Consider the following 17018-nt stretch of genomic DNA (forward strand, 5'->3'; position numbering starts at 1 on the left):
TGAGAATATTCACACTTTAAAGAAGTTAGCTAGTGTTGTGTATTCCATTATACTGTCAAGTGTCCTGAAACGTTTAGATGCACTTTAAATAAAGTTACATTTTATCTGACTATTTGACCAATTACATYCTGGTYGTCTAAATCATGGCCTTTCCACTACTACCCACCAAGCACTTCCAAGGGTCACAAGTCCTTGGCTCCACCCACACAACAGTCTCTCACATTCAGCAGAAGCAAGTGCCAGACATCCCACACTAGGAATTCTTCACACTCACTCCTTAGTTCTTTCTCTCTCACCAATGACGCATATACAGCACAGTGTCTGCATCAGTGAATCAAAGACAACAGTCTCAATAGAAGCTATATAACGTCAAAATACAGAGACACTGGAGTCAAGGTCCATCTCCTTCAAATAGGTGTTCGCTTTTTCTCATACCAAATGTTATATGAGCAAACCTTCGTACACATTACCTCAGTCCTCTCTGCTATGAGTGATAGTAATTCCAATGGAACTCAAACTGAATTGAATGGAGCCACTTTAGACTTCAGATGTGTCTGTTCAACGGACTGTAAAATGGCCTAGATTTGAGTCCTCTTCTATTGCTGGATGCGCTTGTGTTTGATTTGAATGTCAGGTTCTTTGTGAATAGGGTCAGAATACAGCTGTCGTGCGTATAGTGTGTGTGTGTGACAGACAGACTAAATGAGCAGTGAATCTAATTCCATCGCCCTGAGCAAAGCCTCAGACAGTTTGTTTGTCTTCTCCATATGCCACGTTTGGCAGGCAGCACAACGGAAGACAGGCAGAGGCCATAGAAATAACATCACAGACAATTGACTTGAATGGGGATTCTCCATCTAGTTATTAGACAGCCCAGTACATCACTGGTGCCGAGCTCCCTGCCATCCAGGACCTCTATATCAGGCGGTGTCTGAGGAAGGCTCAGCCAGAGACTCCAGCCACACAAGTCATAGACTGTTCCCYCTGTTACCGTCTGGCAAACGGTACCGGAGCATCGGCTCTCGGACCAAGAGACAGCTTCTACCCACAAGACATTAGACTGCTAAAGAGTCAATTAATGGTACCTGAACTATCTGCACTGACTCTACGCACACCCACTAGACTTTATATACACACACCATATACACACACACTAGACTTTATTTACACACACCATATACACACTCACTAGACTTTATATACACACCATATACACACCCACTAGACTTTATATACACACACCATATACACACTCACTACACTTTATATACACACCATATACACACTCACTAGACTTTATATACACACATATACACCACTCACACTACACTGTCACTCCCACACAAAATCCCTCACACATGTCAAACCTACATATGCACACACACACACACATCCCATTACCGAACCACAACACCACATGCTTAATACAACGCACTTACACTCATCATTTGCCGTGCCACTCTTTTCTTTGTTTTTACCAATAATTATTATCTATCTGATCCTCTAGTCACTTTCCCCTCGCCTTCATTGATACATATCTACTCAAATACCTTAGTTTTAATTAACATCTATCCTTGATGCCCTAGTGAAACTTTACCCTGCCTTCATGTACAATATTACCTCAATTACCTTTATATTACTATCCTGAATGCCTAGTACTTTCCAGCTGCCTTTCATGTACATATCTAACCTCAAATACCGTATTATTATCTATCCTGATATCGCCCTAAGTTCACTTCACCCGCCTTCAATTGTACATTATCTACCTCAAATCCTTATTATTATCTATCCTGATTGCCTAGTTCACTTTACCCTGCCTTCATGTACAATCTACTCAATACTTATTATTATCTATCCTGATGCCCTTAGTCACTTTACCCTGCCTTCAATGTACATATCTACCTCAAATACCTTTATTTTATCTTATCCTGATGTCTAGTCCCTTTACCGCCTCATGTACATATTACCTCAAAACTACATATTATTAATCTAATCCTGAATGCCCTAGTCCACTTTAACCCTTGCCTTATGTACATATCTACCTCAAATACCTTATTATTATCTATCCTGATGTTCCCTAGTCACTTTACCCTGCCTTCATGTACAATACCTACCTCAAATACCTTATTATTATCTATCCGAATGTCTTAGTCACTTTGCCCCTGCCTTCATGTACATATCTACCTCAAATACCTTTATTATTATCTATCCTGAAATGCCTAGTGACTGTTACCCTTGGCCCTTCATGTACATATACACTCAAATACCTTATATTTATCTGATGCCTGAATGGCCCATAGTCACTTCACCGCTGCTTCATGTACATATTACCTCAAATATCTATTATTAATCTATCCTGAGCCTAAGTACTTTACCTGCCTTCATGTACATATCTACCTCAAAATACCTTATTATTATCTATCCTGATGCCCTAGTCACTTTACCTCTGCCTTATCGTACATATCTACCTCAATACCTTATTATTATCTATCCTTGATGCCTAGTCACTTTACCCTGCCTCATGTACATATCGTACCTCAAAATACCTTATTATTACTTATCCTGATGCTCTCGTTCACTTTACCCTGCCTTCATGTACATATCTACCTCAAATACCTTATTGTTATTATCCTGATGGCCCTAGTCACTTCTACCCTGCCATTCATGTACACGATATCTACTCAAATACCTTATTATATCTATCCTGATGCCCTAGTACTTTACCCTCGCTTCATGTACCATATCTACAGTTGGGGAGAAAACAAGTATTTTGATACACTGCATTTTGCAGGTTTTCCTACTTTACAAAGCATGTAGAGGTCTGTAATTTTTATCATAGGTACCACTTCAACTATGAGAGACGGAATCTAAAAACAAAAATCCAGAAAATCACATTGTATGATTTTTAAGTAATTCATTTGCATTTTATTGCAGACATAATATTTTGATACATCAGAAAAGCAGAACTTAATATTTGGACAGAAACCTTTGTTTGCCAATTACAGAGATCATACGTTCCCTGGTAGTTCTTGACTAGGTTTGCACACACTGCAGCTAGGGATTTTTGGCCCACTCCTTCCTACAGATCTTGCTTCCGATACCTTCAGGTTCGGGCTGTCGCTGGGGCAATTAACGGACTTTCAGCTCCCTCCAAAGATTCTATTGCGTTCAGGTCTGGAGACTGCTAGGCCACTCCAGGACCTTGAGATGCTTCTGTACGGAGCCACTTCCGTTAGTTGCCATGGCGTGTGGCTTCGTGTCGTTTGTCATGCTGAAAACCAAGCCACGACCCATCTCAATGCTTCTTACTAGGGAAGGAGGTTGTTGGCCAAGATCTCGCGATACATGGCCCCATCCATCCTCCCCTCAATTACGCGTTGCAGCGTCCTGCTCCCCTTTGCAGAAAAGCATCCCCAAAGATGATGTTGTCACCTCCATTGCTTTCACGGTTGGGATGGTGTTCTTGGGGTTGTACTCATACCTTCTTCTTCCTCCAAACACGGCGAGTGGAGTTAGACCAAAAAGCCTCTAATTTTTTTGTCTCATCAGACCACATGACCTTCTCCCATTCCTCCTTCTGGAATCGATCCAGCATGGTCATTGGCAAACTTTCAGACAGGCCTGGACATTTGCCACTGGCTTAAGCAGGGGGCGACCTTGCGTGCCGCCTGCAGATTTTAATCCATGACGGCGTAGTGTGTTACGTAATGGCTTTTCTTTGAAGACTGTGGTTCCCAGCTCTCTTTCAGGGTCATTGACCAGGTCCTGCCGTGTAGTTCTGGGCCATGGATCCCTCACTTCCTCATGATCATTGATGCCCCACGAGTGAAATCTTGCATGGAGCCCCAGACCGAGGGTGATTGACCTTCATCTTGAACTTTCTCGCCTCCATTTTCTAATAATTGCGCCAACAGTTGTTTCCTTCTCACCAAGCTGCTATGCCTATTGTCCTGTAGCCCATTCCCAAAGCCTTGTGCAGGTCTACATTTTATCCCTGATGTTCCTTACACAGCTCTTGGTCTGGCCATTCTGGAGAGGTTGGAATCTGTTTGATTGTGTGTGGACAGGTGTCTTTTATACAGTAACGAGTTCAAACAGGTGCAGTTGAATACCAGGGTAATGAGTGCGAGGAAACAGGAGGGTTCTAAAGAAAAACTAACAGGTCTGTTGAGAGCCGGAATTCTTACTGGTTGGTAAGGTGACAAATAACTTATGTCATTGCAATAAAATGGGCAAAATTAATTATTTAAAAATCATACAATGTGATTTTTTCTGGATTTTTGTTTGTAGATTCCGTCTCTCCACAGTGAAGTGTACCTATGCATAAAAAATTACAACCTCTACATGCTTTGTAAGTAGGGAAAACCTGCAAAAATCGGCAGTGGATCAAAATACTTGTTCTCCCCACTGTACCTCAAATACTCGTACCTCTGCCACAGTGGTCTGGTACTGGTACTCCCTGTATATAGCTCCATCTTGTGTACTTTATTTTATCTGACTATTACATTTTTTAAACTCTGCATCGTTGCGGAAAGGTTTCGTAAGCAAGCATTCACTGTTACACCAGTTGTATTCGGCGCCATGTGAATGAGTACAAATGGTTGATTTGTTCTATTTCTACGCAAATAGGAATTGGCAGGTGGCATAAAGGAGATGTTCCATTCTGCCTCTTCAGGAAAAAACAACTGAGAGATGACAGTGGACTATCACGATGTCCTTTTTTTATGGGTGAGTTCAAAAAGTCATCTTTTTAAAGATGCAGGCAATACGCGTTGGAGCATTTTGGTGAAATGATCACTGATAACAGAAAGACTGCGTTGGTTGCAAATAAATACGTTTGAAATCGGCCACATTGACTCTTTCTTAACCTCAACCCCCAAGTTTCACACACTTGAGACTGTGTGAACAACACATCACACACTCCAACACTCATCTGTCACCCGTGCTCACACACACACACACACATCACACACACACACACACACACACACACACACACACACACACACACACACACACACACAACACACACACACACACACACACACACACACACACACACACACAACACACACACACACACACACACATACAAACCTCCCTGAAGGAAAGTGAACCCAAAACTAACCTTCTTCCTGCAGATGTCTTCCAGTTTCTGCCGGGACATCTTGTCATGTCTCTAGTTTGTGTAATCCATTAACGCAGAACCATATCTCACGCGTGTTCGCCAGTATAATGTCATAAGAGATACTGTCTGTGTGTCTAGTCCAGCCCACTCTCTCTGTCTCTCTCTGATTAACCAGAGCTGTCTGGTCCAGAATGAGGGACTTGTTTACCCCTCTGTTTTTTTTTTAGACGGATACAGCCTACTAACCCCCACCCCTAACCCCCTGTTCTCAGCCCCCCCCCCCCCCCCCCACAGCCCCCTACAATACAACCCAGCCCCCAAACCCCATTTTAGCCTACATTCAGATCTCAGACACCATCTCTCTTAGACACACACTCCTACAAACTCTCGTCTGAAACTGAACTAAACACCACACCGTTTCCTCACATGCCTACACACTGGCACTAAGACCCACACATATCACATTCCCACACACCAGACTCCACATTCAGCCCTTCATACTCCAGTTTCACCACTCTGCAAGGGTCAAACAGGACTCACTGGCATGAGTGTGATGTGGGGAACCCCTCCTTAACGAATGGGGGCCTAACGGAAAAATTTTCATGCACGGTGTTACCCAATCCCTTTCCCCCAAAAGACCCTGTTTCCCCTCGTCCCTCTGAGGGCTTCACAAAAGACATAGGATAAGACACATTAAATTATGGAACAGCACTGATGATGACATAGACACATTCGGAATACGGAACAGCACTGATGATGACATAGCACAATTAGAATACGGTGGGAACAACAGCACATGTTGATGACATAGACACATTAGAATACCATGGAACAAACACTGTGATGTGAATAGACAACATTAATATATGGGAACAACACTTGATGATGACATAGACACATTAGAATATGGGAACAGCACTGATGATGACATAGACACATTAGAATATGGGAACAGCACTGATGATGACATAGACACATTAGAATACGGGAACAACACTATGATGACATAGACACATAGAATACGGACAACACTGATGATGACATAGACACATTCAAATATGGGAACAACACTGATGTGGACATAGGACACATTAGAATATGGAACAGCACTGATGATGACATAGACACATTAGAATACGGAACAACACTGATGATGACATAGACACATTAGAATATATGGGGAACAGCACTGATGTGACATAGACACATAGAATACGGAACAACACTGATTGATGACATAGACACATTAGAATCGTGAAACAACACTAGTGATGACATAGACACATTAGAATACTGGGCACAACACTGATGATGACATAAAACATTAGAATAATGGGAACAGCACTGATGATGACATAGACACATGAGAATACGGGAACAGCACTGATGATGACATAGACACATTAGAATACGGGAACAGCACTGATGATGACATAGACACATTGAAATACGTGGAAAACACTGATGATGACATAGACACATTAAAATATGGGAACAACACTGATGATGACATAGACACATTAGAATAGGGAACAGCACTGATTGATGACATAGAAACATTAGAATATGGGAACAGCACTGATGATGACATAGACACATTACAATACGGAACAACACTGATGATGACATAGACACATTAAAAATATGGAAAACACACTGATGATGACATAGACACATTAGAATATGGAACAGCACTGATGATACATAGACACATTAGAATACGGAACACACTGATGATGACATAGACACCATTAGAATACGGGACAAACACTGATGATGACATAGACACATTAAAATATGGGAACAACACTGATTGTGACATAGACACATTAGAATATGGGAACAGCACTGATGATGACATAACAACCATTAGAATATGGAAACAACACTGATGATGACATAGGCACATGAAATACGGAAACAGCCACTGGATGACAAGACTAGAAATGGGAAACATTGAGATACAGAACATTAGAAATAGGGAACAGCACTGATGACAGAACATGATACGGGCACACACTAGATAATAGACCAATAGGAATAGGGAACAAGCACTGATGATGAACATTAGACACATGAGAATACGGAACAGCACTGTATGATGACAGTAGCACATTAGAATACTGAACAGCACTGATGATGACATAACACATGTAGAATACGGGAACAGCACTGATGATGACATAGACACATTAGTAATATGGGAACAGCACTGAGGATGACATAGAACACATGGAAATTTTGAAACGGAACAGCACTGATTGATGACATAACCACATTAGAATATGGGAACAGACGGGAACATCACAAAAATCCCACGGTACTGCAACATTGGATGGGCCACATGGTGAACATAAGACACATTTAGATACGGGAACAGCACCTGATGATGACATAGACACATTAGAATGGAACAGCACTTAGGATGACATAACAACATTAGAATACGGGACAGCACTGATGATGACATGACAACATTAGAATAGACAGCACTGATGATGACATAGACACATTAGAATATGGGAACAGCACTGATGATGACATAGACACATTAGAATATGGGAACAGCACTGATGATGACATAGACACATTAGAAATATGGGAACAGCACTGATTGATGACTAGACACATTAGAATATGATGGAACAGCACTGATGATGACATAGACACATTAGAATATGGGAAAAACAACACTGATGATGACATAGACCACATTAGAATATGGGAACAGCACTGATGATGACATAAACACATTAGAATATGGAACAACACTGATGATGACATAGACACATTAGAAGTACGGAACAACACTGATGATGACATAGACACATTAGAATATGGGAACAACACTGATGATGACATAGACGCTGAAACGTGTGTTCTTTTTGGTTTAGCACTTATTGCACTTTGCACTGGTACATGGTGTAATTATTTTGAGTATGGAATTACACCAGGCTTCCTTAGGTTTTCGTCTTTATGGTTTGAGTGTGAGTACCTGCTCAACTCTATCACCCTGGCATACACACACAGGACATATCATTATGTTGTACTGTCCATATTCAATGTCAATCTCCACCCAAAATGTAATATAAGCTAAGCCAGACTTGCTACCGCTTTCCTCCTGACCATGGGGGTTGTTTGGGGCACAACAAAGGGTGTGGGGTGTGAGACAAAACCCAACAGATTGTTTCCACCGACCAATGATAGATATTATGCAGACAAAGGCCTATATTTTGATACATACACACGCACGAAGGGAACACATCCCAGTAATCCTGCCAGTTGGCGACTCCAAGCCTAGCTTCAAGGGCTGAGGAGAGGAGAGGAAAGTAGAGAGATGAGAGGAGAGAGGGCAGAAGGGAGGGAGGGGAAGGAAGGCAAGAGAAGAGAGCAGAGAAGATTGGGGACAATACTAGGCTGGGTCCTTAGCCTCATTTTCATAATGCTGCATATTAAGAAGCTGAGGCAGCAGCCATGGAGAGTTTAGGGAGTCCACCACCTACGTAACAGCCCACAGGAACAGTCTGGAAATATCATTGGTTCAAGTCTGATTTTGAGCAACCTTTTCCCCTCTGTATGAGCTGACCACAAGGTCCTTCCGCCGACCTATTTAGATCTAATATCTTTCTAATATTAATCAAACAGATGAATCCATCCAACACGTGGGAAATGTGATTCTGTTAGCCCTCCAGCACCTAACAAACAGTAGAGTGTTCAGGCAGCTACAGACATGTTGGAGTGATTGTAAACCAGTCAACCCTGATATAATGACTCTACCACATCCCTTATCCCTAACCTCACCCCAGGAAGCTGCTCCACTCATTCTAGTACCTCTGACCTGAACTAATATGGGTCACTGTCCAACAGGCCCCCTGCCCTGCGCTGAGATAAACCCATGAGGCATCTCTGGAACAGTGACCACCACCTCAAAGGAGAGCGGTTAACTGGAGTGTAGGATAATGTTGGGTAATGATGTAGGATAATGAAGTTCAATTGGAAAAGACAACTGACAACTCCGTTTTGTGCTCCTGGTTGCTCTCAAATTGGTATGTGGTTAGTTGATATTTAGGCAAAAAAATCTTAAATCCTCTCTTTTGTGAACTACCATGCCAGGTGTCTCCATGAAGCATGACACCTGTGGGTGGATGTCCTACTCAAATGGTTCAATTCATAACTTCCTGAAACAATGGAAAAACTACCATGGACCAAACTCTGTATTGCGATAAATTGGCTGAATTGATGCGATAACGATGAATAGAATGATAAGTTTAGAACAATGTGCACCACAGTTTATTTAATTATCCTTTAAACTACTGCTACTAGCTTGATATGTAGCCATCAATTGTCCCATAACAATCACCCATATTAGCAAACTATCTTAATAACATTTCTCTAGTAAGGTCCTTATCGTAATGATAAGTGATCGGTATGGTCCGGTAACTTCCGGTTTATCGTCCCCGCTCTATGTCCATCACAAAAACACTGGAATAAGTTCACAATTCTACATAGTCTATTCAGGGAAGTTGAATAATGAAAGTAGTACTTTATAGTTTCACCTACAATGATATTATCAACAACAAATAGACACGTCTCATTCCCATTGCTTTACCACAGACAGGTTGCCGTGGTAACATGCATGACTTGGCCGATCGGCACAGTAACACGCGTGATAACATGCGTGAGCTGACTGATGGGGGGTGCAATAACGCGCATTACCCTGAGAGCAGGGGTACACAATTCACAGAACTGCAATGTTACGGACCTAATGTTACCCCATAGAGATGCCAAAAGACTGCTGTGGAACTGAGGGAGGCCATTAGTGAATCTATGTTCCCTTTGGGGGTTTCCTGTACTCTGCATGACGGGTGAGGACCTTTAACAGGTGATTAGGCAAGCTGTTATCTCAAGGCTTGTGAAAGTTTAACAAGACACCAACAACCGGCAAAGTCAAAATTGTTCTCTATCCAGCTTTATAAAACTTGAAGAAGCATATGGTCTACGTTCTATTCTAGAGGAGGGTTCTACCCTATCCTATGGGCTTCAACTTAATGACAGTCTACAGTAGCTACATGAAAAGATCGAAATGTTTTATATGACCCTCGATCGGCCTCACCAGCTCAATCACTCAAGGCATGCAATGAATTATACTGCTGTAGGATAACACCTAACACCTACACAGTAAGGTCATACAGAATTATACTGCTGTAGGATAACACCTGACACCTACACAGTAAGGTCATACAGAATTATAAATGCATTAACATATAGGGAATATATTTATCTGTAGGCCCGTAGTCTCCATAATGGTACCCTATTTCTTATGTAGTGCACTACTTTTGACAGGAGCCCTATAGGCCGTGGTCAAAAATCAGGGGCGGATTGGCCATCTGGGGCCTCAAGGGGRAAAAAATGGGCCAGTGTGGGGGCCTCAAGGGAAGAAAATGGGGCCGGTGTGTTGCCAGGGACAATTTCTGCTCCCAGTCTGCCCCTGTCAAAGGTAGTGCACTATATAGGGAATATGGTGCCGTTTGAGACACAGCCTAGAAGTGTCAGCTGCAGTGGGCCATTACTACACATGTTCATTATGCCATGGATCAACAGTGATCATCATGATAGATGAAGAACTGGTAAGGGGCGATTACAACACACACACCCACACACACACACACACACACACATGCACACACACACACACACACACACACACACACACACACACACACATACAACACACCACTACACACAGCACACACCTGCTAAAAAGACCAACTGGGCGAGGCGACCCACACACCAGCCACATCCATTACCCCGACAAAAGGCACTCACCCCTCCGCTAAGCAGCATAACCAAAACATGACTAACCCAAACACTCTAGCCTGCTCAAGATTCTGTTCTGCTATCTTGCCAACTAATATATGGTCGTCCAGTGGGGCATAACAACACAAACAATCTGAGACCAAGCTAATAAACCAATGTACTTACCTTGGTACAGCTTGAGAGGAAAGAGAAAGACCCGGTGCAATGGTCTGAAAAACCCATTTCAGCCAGTAAATTGGACTGTATGTAGAGTTATGAACTTGTATCAGCCTTTTGTGCTTTTAAAGAGATTCAAAATGAAAAGAGGGAGGAGAGTGAATGAATCACCTGGAGAGAGAAAATTAATCCCAGGCCAGGCTAATCTATCTCTATTCACTTCCATCCAGCAGGGAATAAGGAGCATAATGATGCTGGTGGTTTTGTAGAATGGGACGGGTTCTGTCCTGTTCTTCTCCTCGTTCATCAGGGGCTGGGTAGGAATGGATAGATATGAAGGGGGAGGAGATTGGTGGACTTACTGTCAGACACTGTATCCTTCTCCTGGATCATGTTTATTAAAGCACATCGGTAGCAAAACAACCCATGTGGTCCCTCCTGTTTTCTTCCGTTTTCTTTCCATTTGGTGTGCTAACACAGTTTGAACCTGACATTTTTCCCACACGACAGGTCCTAGAGACAGTCCTCGTCATTAAATTAACCCATGTCATTAGACAGAAAATCCTTGTCCCCACGCACGACGTCATTTCTCCTCTTCGCTCTCTCTCGCTCTCTTCTGTTCACTTTTTTCCTTTTTTCTCTTGACATTCATTCCATTGTACCCCAGAACCCAGTAAAAGACAGAAAAGTGGCTGAAGGGTGGGGCCTTTATTGTTTATTTTCCACCTATTGTTGTGAAGAGATGATTATGGCAGAAGGAGAGTGGACCCCAAATCCACTTACCTTTGATGTAGACAGAGCAAAGGTACAGGCAAGAGGAGAGAGGGAAGCCTTAGAGTAAACTCGTTAAATATGTCGGCTACACTCTTAGAGAAAAGGGTTCCAAAGGGTTCTTCAGACTGTCTCATAGGAGAACCCTTTTTGGTTCCAGGTAGAACCTCTGGTGGAAGGGTTTTACAATGGAACCCAAAAGGGTTTAACTATCTGGAAAAAAGGGTCTCCCTGGGAACAAAAAGTGTTCTTATAAAGGGCTCTTGTTATGGGACAACGAGAGAACCTTTTTAGGTTTAGATAACACCTTTTCCTAAGAGTGTACACGTCTTAATAATTAAGCTAGTTCACTAAAGTGGATACAGCGTTGTACACAGGAGGAAATACGACTCATCAATCTAGTACACAGTCAATTTATCACACCTCATATATTTTTACCTCTATTCTCACTCTCTCCCTTCTTTTAACGAGTTGAACTCCTCACAGACAGACGACAGACAGACAGACAGACAGACAGACAGACAGACAGACAGTCAGACAGACAGACAGACGACAGACAAGACAGCACAGACACAGACGACAGACAGACCTTCCTCCTCCCTCTATTGATTACACAGTCTCTTAGTGAGTGGTGGACTTGCGGTTGCTTTAATCGGACATTGCATGGCATTGAAAGTATTAGTGTCCTGTCAAGCATTAGTGTTCATCGCTCAGTTCCCGTGGTGCTAGGAAGTCTGCGAGCCTGGTCGTGACACGCATGGCTAAACAGGCCCTTTGCAGCGACGCTGCCTCTTTCCGCCGAGACGTTGGCGACGCGGAGAGTGATGTCTGGCGACAGGGAGATTGATGTCTGGGTAACTTGACGGTCTCGAGACGTATCCTTCTCCTAGATCCACCTCAATCATCAGCAGCTGCGCTGATAGTAATACTGATGTATTGGCGCTGATCTGGATGCAAGACAAATATCTGCCTTCTGATTGGATGAATACTCAAACTATCAGCGCTTATTGTTAAAAGACTATGTTAGCACTGATTGGCCGTGATTGGCAAAAAATGCTGATATATATAGGCACTGATTGGATGAGATGCTATAATTGGCCTGATTGGACCAAATTATTAGACTGATATATTGGTTCTGCCAAATCTCCTTTGTTTGGTACAGCTGAGACGAATGCATAGTTAAACCCAAAAGCAACGCCCAGCAGAATGAGAACGATGTGGTGTTCCAAAAGTGAATCAATGTGAAGTCTATCCCACAAATGAGCCTTGAATGGAGCTTTTTAGCTTTGCAACTGTGCATTTGGAAGTTGGTGTATTACAAAAATAACATGCACACACACACACACACACACACACATACACACATACATACATACACACACCGCACCGCACGCCCGCACGCCGCACCGGCACGCACGCACGCCACGCACGCAACGCACGCACGCACAGCACGCACGCACGAGCACGCACGCACACACACAACACACACACACACACACCACACACACACACACACACACGCACACCCTCACGCACACACACAATGCGCACACCACACAACAACACACACTTTGAAAAACAACAATCTCCTCATCATCTCCTATTGTATGGTGCTTGTAAGCTCCTCTCCTTGAGGTATGAAAAGCACCGTTCTGTTCTGCAGAATTGACTCCCTATGTCGAAATCGCGCCTGACGCACATTCTTGTACCCATCAGTGTCTGAGACAGCCGCAGCTGTCAAAACACACCTTTTGCTACGTCGATGATTAACTTGGAATGTGAAGTTGGTGTCAGATCTGGTCTGGTGAACACAGAGCCAGGTTCTACAAATTGGCCCAGGCTGGAAGACTAGCTTTCCACAGACATAATAGCCTCTATGTTCCATTCATACCACCCCGTCTGACTGAGAAGACATATTTCTTGACGTTGTCTTATGGTTTTGATGGACATCTTTCCGTTGTCTTATGGTTTGGATGGGACATCTTTACGTTGTCTTATGGTTTGGATGAGACATCTTTACGTTGTTTATGGTTTGGATGGAGAGAATCTTTACGTTTGTCTTATGGTTTGGATGAGACATTTTATGTTGTCTTATGGTTGGATGAGACATCTTTCGTTGTCTTATGTTTGGATGAGACACTTTTGTTGTCTTATGGTTTGGATGAGACATCTTTACGTTGTCTTATGGTTGGATAACATCTTAGTTGTTTGTGGTTGATGAGACATTTTTTTACTTGTCTTTATGGTTTGGATGAGACATCTTTAACGTTGTCCTTATGGTTTGGATGGACATCTTTACGTTGTCTTATGGTTTGGATGAGACATTTTACGTTGTCTTATGTTTGATAGACATCTTTGTTGTTTGGGTTTGATGAGACTCTTTACGTTGTCTTATGGCTTGGATGAGACCTCTTTACGTTGTTTATGGTTTGGATGAGACATCTTTACGTGTCTTATGGTTTGGATCAGACTCTTTACGTTGTCTTATGGCTTGGATGAGACATCTTTACGTTGTCTTTATGGCTTGGGATGAGACATCTTTACGTTGTCTTATGGTTTGGATGAGACATCTTTACGTTTCTTATGGTTGGATCAGACAACGCGGAGGGATTAGAGTCAGATTTAGTGCAGATGGACACACTGACACACCACAGATCATGTTCCCATTGATAGCAGGACTACCTTTCATCATTTTTTGGTGTCACCAATCTTGTCTGTAGGACTGTCTGGGGTGACTCTGTGGACCCAGTTGCCAGTCACAGCCATGACCCTTCACCCTGGCTGTCAGGTCCTAGCCACGCCCCTTTGTCCCGTCCCAGCCACTTGCAAGCTGCTGTCTGCACTCAAGCTGAACTAGTCTCCCTGAGACGACAACGAGGAGAGAGTAGTGCCACATTTCTCTCTGGTCAATGGAGGTACAGAATCATCTCGTGTGGTTTTCTATAGCCAGCCAATGGGAGTAGTGATGTAATCTAGCATTAGTGTTGCTCAGCTGTAGATTGTGATGTTTGTGTGTGTGGTGTTGTGTGTGTTGTGTGTGTGTGTGTGTGTGTGTGTGTGTGTGTGTGTGTGTGTGTGTGTGTGTGTGTGTGTGTGTGTGTGTGTGTGTGTGTGGTGTGTGTGTGTGTGTGTGTGTGTTGTGTGTGTGTGTGTGTTGTGAGAGAGAGACTCGGATTAGGCAGATATCCACACAGGAAGGGCCCCTCGCTGTGTCAAAGGTCACACTTAGAAACCTGAATTAGCATTCGAATGGCAAGTAGAGCCACCAGTGTGTGTGTGTGTGGAGTGTGTATGTTTGTGGGCGTGTGCGTGCATGTGTGATGAGGGGACGTAGAGTATGGGGCTTGAACGGGTCCCCCTCTTTTAGTCATGGACAACCTCTACCCCCTGCCTCAACCACCATCTTTCATCTTTCCCGAAAACCTTTGAGTCACAGGAGCGTCCCATTTCCCAGCTTCAGCTGACCCCTTTAACACCCAACCTACAGAGTCAAGCCCCTAACAGTGGTGCATGGGCCAAAGAAAACTAATACTGAACAAAAATTAAGCGCAACATGCAACAATTTCAAAGATTTTAGTGAGTTACAAGTTCATATAAGGAAATCAGTCAATTTAAATAAATACATTAGCCCTAATCTATGGATTTCACATGACTGGGAAATACAGATTGCATCTGTTGGTCACAGTTCCTTAAAAAAAGGAAAGGGGGCGTGGATCAGAAAACCAGTCAGTGTCTGGTGTGACCACCACCTCATGCAGTGCGACACATCATAACCCCGCCGCCACCACGGGGAACTCTGTTCACAACGTTGACATCAGAAACCTCTCGCCACATGATGCCACACGCGTGGTCCGGTTGGACGTACTCTAAAGCAACGTGCAGGAGGCTTATGGTAGAGAAGTTAACAATAATTCTCTGGCAACAGCTCTGTGGTGGACATTCTCCAGTCAGCATGCCAAATAACTCTCCCTCAAAACTTGAGACATCTGTGGCATTGTGTTTGTGTGAACAAACTGCACATTTTAGAGTGGCCTGTTATTGTCCCCAGCACAAGGTAACCTGTGTAATGATCTTCTGTTTAATCAGCTTCTTGAAATGCCACACCTGTCAGGTGGATGGATTATTTGACGAGGAGAAATGCTCACTAACAGGATTGTAAACAATTTGTTCCACGAAATTTGAGAGAAATAAGCTTTTTCTACGTAAGGAACATTTCTGGGATATCTTTAATTTCAGCTCATAAAACTTGTGTGAAAACACTTTTCATGTTTGCATTTATATGTTTGTTCAGTGTACATCTGCTGCTCACTTAGATCACTCACTCCATGTGTGCGTTGCTGTGTGTGTGTGTGTCTCCGGTGAGTGATCTAATAGTAAATGTAGCTAAGTGAAGAGAACACAACACTCCTCTCCATCTCCCTTTGGAGTCAGATCCTATCAGTCCTCCATGACTGAGAAAGCCATCATTACAATCACATCCTTACCAAGGAGAAGATGGGATAGTGTGTGTGGTGTGTGTGTGTGTGTGTGTGTGTGTGTGTGTGGTTGTGTGTGTGTGTGTGTGTGGTGTGTGTGTGTGTGTGTGTGGTGTGTGTGTGTGTGTGTGTGTGTGTGTGTGTGTGTGTGGTGTGTGTGTGGCGAACATGCACATGTGTTGTGTGTGTGAAAGCATGCGTGGGTGGGGTGTGTGTGTGTGTGTTGTGTGTATATGTGTGTGCTGTGTGTGTGTGTGTGTGTGTGTGTGTGTGTGTGGTGTGTGTGTGTGTGTGTGGGTGTGTGTGTGTGTTGTGTGTGTGTGTGTGTGTGTGTGGGCAAACGCACATGTGTGTGTGTGGTGTGAAAGCATGCGTGGGTGGTGTGTGTGTGTGTGTGTGTGTGTGTATGTGTGTGTGTGTGTGTATGTGTGTGTGTGTGTGTGTGAGAGAGATCACAGCCGTGAGACACTCCTGTCCTCCCCAGTGTTGCTCTGTAATTAGCAGAGAGAGAAACAGCCTCTCCCCCACCAGTCTAGTAGCTTTTTAATTAGACCAGCTAATTGGATCATTTTAGGGAGCACTCTACTCTTTGTGTGTGTGTGTGAACTCGTTTGTTGATGTGTGTGTGTGTGGCCTCCAGTCCAGACCCTGCAGCACTGTTCAGTGCTGCT

The sequence above is a fragment of the Salvelinus sp. IW2-2015 genome, unplaced genomic scaffold (assembly GCF_002910315.2).
Source record: "Salvelinus sp. IW2-2015 unplaced genomic scaffold, ASM291031v2 Un_scaffold4890, whole genome shotgun sequence".
Lineage (NCBI taxonomy): Eukaryota > Metazoa > Chordata > Actinopteri > Salmoniformes > Salmonidae > Salvelinus > Salvelinus sp. IW2-2015.